The sequence below is a fragment of the Lygodium microphyllum genome, chromosome 11 (genome assembly GCF_053477565.2).
Source record: "Lygodium microphyllum isolate KBCC chromosome 11, Lygodium_microphyllum_v1.1.10, whole genome shotgun sequence".
Taxonomy (NCBI): Eukaryota; Viridiplantae; Streptophyta; class Polypodiopsida; order Schizaeales; family Lygodiaceae; genus Lygodium; species Lygodium microphyllum.
The window spans coordinates 3,387,245-3,392,689 of NC_141145.1; positions in this window are offsets into that span (position 1 = coordinate 3,387,245).

Consider the following 5,445-nt stretch of genomic DNA (forward strand, 5'->3'; position numbering starts at 1 on the left):
TGAAATGAAAGTTTCAAGAGGCCATGAAAATTGTGGAGATAGGGGGAGCACTAGAGGAAGAGGTAGATGATAGAATAGAGGTTCTCAAAATTGTGGTATTGTGTGTCATTATTATGGTAAACCACGTCATCTTGCAGCCCATTGTTATGCTAAGAAGGATGATATCAATAGTGGTAAGTTACAGCAAGAAAACCATGCATTGTCTTCTCATGAAAAATGAAGACCAAATTGAGTGTTTGTTTATTATGTAGCATATGATGAATACGATTACAAGAAAGGGGATACATGATGATGTATGATTTGTCAATTTTGGTGACCCTAATAATATGATGAGTTGTGCTAAATGGTTTAGAAAGATAAATGATTTACAAAATCTAGGTTATGTGTAGACTGGTGATGATTCATGCCATCGAGTTTCACACATTGAAAAGATTCCCTTGTCCTTTCATGATGACCAAAAAAAGTGTTTTTCAAATGTATTACATGTGCCATCAATCACAAATAATTTAGTGTCTATTGGCCAAATGATAAAGCAAGAGTTGCAGGTTTGATTTAGTACAAAAGGTTATTTTGTAGAAGACTTTAATGATAAGTGTAGATTGATCACAAAATAAAGTAGAGCTCATCATATGTTCACTTTAGATGCTAGAATTCCTACTATGAATGTTGCTACGTATACTAAAGGTAGAGTGATTGTAATTAGTAAAATATAGCACAAATACATTGGAAATACATGTTTCTAGTCTACTAAGGTTATGATTCTTGCTTTTCTTTTTGCACATAACTATTATGATCACCAACATCATCCAATGTATTACCACTAGATGCATATCAACTGCTTATCTAATTAAAAATAACATCCCTGCTCACTCTAAACTCACGACCCTTTCTCTCTCCAATAGAAGTTGTGTGTGATAATGATTGACTGTGAAGGAGCTTGAATATAAATGAAAAAAATATGCCATAAATGGCAGCATATCGATCTGCATAAAATGCTTAAATAAACATCATAATGGTCACAATAAAATGTCCAAAATACTTGGAAATGTCAAGTATGGATTAGACTCACACAAGCTAATCAGATTGCTAGCATCCTCTCTTAGATCATGGGAAATTTGATATAATAGAATGATACAATGATAATGACTCATCATAGTCCATACAACAAAGACCACTAAAATAGAACCACGGATATCCAAGCAGTGGGTCATGAAGCCACCATTAAGGTTTCTCAAAGAGAATCTAAGTATTGATGTCAAGCATCTAGTACAAGATTAACCCATTAAAAATGCCTCTAAACATACATGACCATAGACTACTTGCCATTGGTTAAGATCACCAAAGTGTTGCCTCATATGAGCATAAACTAGGAGCTAATGTTGCTCTATCACATAATAGCGAATGAACTTAGATGTCAATCTTAACTCTAGGATTTCAAAACTTGTCAAACTTCGGTTGATGTGTTAGGGATGCTCCTTTCTAGAACTTGTGTGCCTATATATCTATATAGATGAGGCATACTTGTGCTATCTCACCACCCACTTACACGTCCTCTCTTGCATTGGAGAGTCATAAGGGATGATTGCATAATCGATATTAGAAACCAAGAGGAGATTCCAAGCCCTTTTTGTGGTCTCAAGAAGATGAGCATGCCCATTTCTTGGCCTTGGCCTTGGCCATGATTCAAGTCAGAGTCTAAGAAAGAGATGAGTAGAGGCGTTAGGATCTTGCTTCATCTTTATCTTTGCCTTCCTTGAAGCTGCTATCTCTTTGCAATCCTTGTACAAATGTCCCTTTTTATCACAATGATAACAGTTGTCTGGGCCTTCAACTTTTTTTGGATGTCACCCCTCTTTGACATTATAAAGGCGTCACATGTCTGGGATGCTCTAAATCTTCATAACCTGTTGGGCGCCCCATATACACCTCTTCCTACAACTCACTATGCAAGCATGAATTATTTACATCCATTTAATACAAACTCCAATCTTTGGCTGCTATCAAAGCAATCACACATCTTGTCATCCTAGCAATTGGAGTGAATGTCCCTTCATAATCTATGCTATATGTTTGAACATAGCCTTTTGCAATCAATCTATCCTTATACCTACTAACATAACCATCTGCATTACGCTTGATTTTATAAATACACTTATAGCCAAAAACTTTCTTGCCCTCAGGAAATGGTACCAAATTCCAAGTCGTATATGGCTTCTAATTATCCATCTCATTCATTGGTGCATCCTAATGAGCATGACAAATAGCATACTTAGAGCAAGAGTGGACTCAACATTCTCGACCACCTTTATCATATAAGCATAATGGTGAGTTGTATAACCTTTAAAACCAAGTATTTTAATAGGGTACCTTGCCGTACTAGACATTGTACCATTGGATCACTCACATGAACATATACAAGACAACCAAACACTTTTTTAGGTGTGACACATTGAGCTTTTTGCTTATAAAGAATTCTTCAAGGGTTATGCCGTGAACTATAGCTATGAAAGTTATTGATAATATAGACATCAATATAAATATATTCATATCAAGAATATTTTAGCATATTCTTTTCAAACATCAATGGTCGTGTAACTTCTGTAATATATTTATTTTTTCTTTCAATAATCCCATTTTTATATGGGATATATTTGTGAGTAAACAATCTCTTTATCCCATGAGACCTCAAGAAGTCATTGAACTCATTAGAGAGATAATTTCATTTTCCATCTGACCTCAAGCACTAACTTTCAAGTATGTTTTTATTTCAATAGCATCCTTGAAAGTTTGAAAGCGCTCAAATACATTGCTCTTTTTCTTCATGAAATATATCTATAGCTCTCTTGAACAATAATCAATAAACATGATAAAGTATTTTCTACCACCAAGAGATATATTCTGTGTAGGCCCCAAAATATGTGTGTTCAAAATATCAAGTATACTTCTACCCATATCTCTATCATGCAAAAAATGTTACCTTGCTTGCTTACCAAAGTGACATTCTTTATACACTTTATGAAATTTTGTAACTCTAAAAACAAGAAACCCTGTAATCAGCCCTTTAAAATACATTAATTTTAACCTTCACACATTTGTATGTCTAATATATTTGTGCTATATTTTAATGTTTGCAATCACTCATTTGCCTTTAGTTTACATAACATCATTCATAGTAGGAATTCTAGCATCTAAAGTGAACATGTGATGAACTCTACTTTATTTTGTAATCAATCTACCCTTGCTCTCAGGGGGATCACAGTATAGAAGCCCTCTATATCATGTGCGTTCAAAGGATAGTTTAAAACCCCATTTTAAAAAATTCAAAGAGAATGCATTTTCATGGCCCCTTCTATACAATTCAAATTAAAGCATGATGCTGCAATACTTTAGCCATTGAATTTTCACTATGATCTAAGATGAATATTCCCTCCCTCCAATAGAACCTATATGTGATAATGACTGACTCAGAGCAAAAAACTTTGGGATGGGATGGATTGTAAGAAGCTAGGAAGAATAGGGATTTAGTGTGTAAATAATATTGATGCCATGTCACACTGACATTGTTATAAAAGGAGAGGACATGTAAAATTTTTCTCATCTTTGACACATTAATACAGTATTTTCCTTCTCCTCTTCACCTTGCTCTCAGCTTCAATGGCTTCTTTCTCTTTCATGTCTTTCTCTCTCCTATTCTAGTATTTCTCTCTCCTCATCACTCTCTTTCTCTCACTTTTGCACTTCTCTCTCTTCTGTCATCTTCTCTCTCCTCTTTCTTTCTCTCCAGTTCACTTCCAAGATTTCTATACTAATCATCAACTTCATTCTCAGCATCCAAAGCTCTATGTACTCCAAGGCAGAAGCCTCACAAAACCCATGTGTCTGCAACCCTTATGTAAACTATGGCTTATGATAAAATGTCACAAATTTGTACCTTCTAGCATGTCATGATGCTCCTCACCTTTAAGCTACACTACAGCATCCTACAGAGCATCTTCATGTTTTTTCTTTATAGCTAAAAATCTTTCCAAGTTGCGCAGCTCCCTGCGTATTCTTGTTGACTCTTTCCCAGCCTATCACACATATACCAACCAGAGTGTTTGAGAAAAGCACAACGAAATCATGTGTAGTCATATGTATATAGTGAAACTTGCAAGGTGCATGTCTGGCCTTGAACATAAAACATTAGCATACATTGTGTATCTCACTACAAACTTATTCAAGTTGTTTTGCATCCAATTTCTCCTCTTCTGATACAATGTCTAGATGATGTGTCTCCTTCTTAAGCAAAGAAGAATTCTATTGAGAAAAGAAAAGCTTGTAAATTCTAGCAAACTGCCTGACAAACACTATACCAGCACATATTGGCATAAGAAAGCATAACCATGCACAAAGTTTAATTCTAGCTTTGAAAATGGGAAAGTAGAGTGATAACAAGCTTGCAGTTCAGTTGCACACCTTTTTAATAGCTGAAGATTCAACTAGAGATGTGAAGCAATTAGTTCAACAATATTCCTCCCACTGATTCAGGTACTTTTCTAGCTTTTCTTCAAGAGTATTGAACATTGCATCAAAGCCCTTTAAGACAGCACAAATAAGTATCAAGAAAGACCTGCACAAGGAATAGAAAGAGGCTCAATAGTGTCTCTATGCACATATATATGCTTTCTCATTATCCAATCTACTAGACAACTTTCTCATTGCCTAAAAGAGCTTAGGTTTAAAATCTAGAAATGATCAGTTTTGGAATGGATCCAATAATTAGCACCTTGGAATCATATGAGCTAAGAAAACCTGTGTCGCTAAAACCCAGCCAAGTAAGGTGAGAGCAAGGACTCAAGGGCAATGGCCCTTCCAACACTTTTCTCCATTGTTCTACCACATTGAATATTGTGAATTGCATCACATGAAATGAATACACAATCAGAGCAGAGGCTAAAAAGGATTTTGTAATGCAGGCACTCAATGTCCACCTATAGTGACTCCAGATGAGAAGCTTATGTTTTTACTCTGGAGCAGAGCCTCAGCCTTACTAGAGAATGACTATTGGAGCCTATCATGACCTTTGCTCTTTTCCTTCTTTCTTAAATCAGGATGTGAAGGAGAATTGGGTCTTCTATCAGGTGAAGATCCACCTTCTTCCTCACTGTGAAGCTACTCTCCATCCTCCCCATCATCACTGAAGTGCAGCATCACTTCTCTATCAATAACTAAAGGCAAACTAGCATCACTACTAGGTAGGGTCATGTGAGATGGAACAATAGGTTCCCAAATACAAATTTTCCATCCAAGTCACCAATGGCTAAAGCATTTCCTTTCGGTCTCCACACTAAGCTGCAAATTTGAGATTCAAACTTCTGGCAGTATATGTCTTGTATGTTATCCACATCCCATATGATGACGTGATTGTCACCTCATGCGGTTGCAAGGTATTTGCCATTTGGTGAC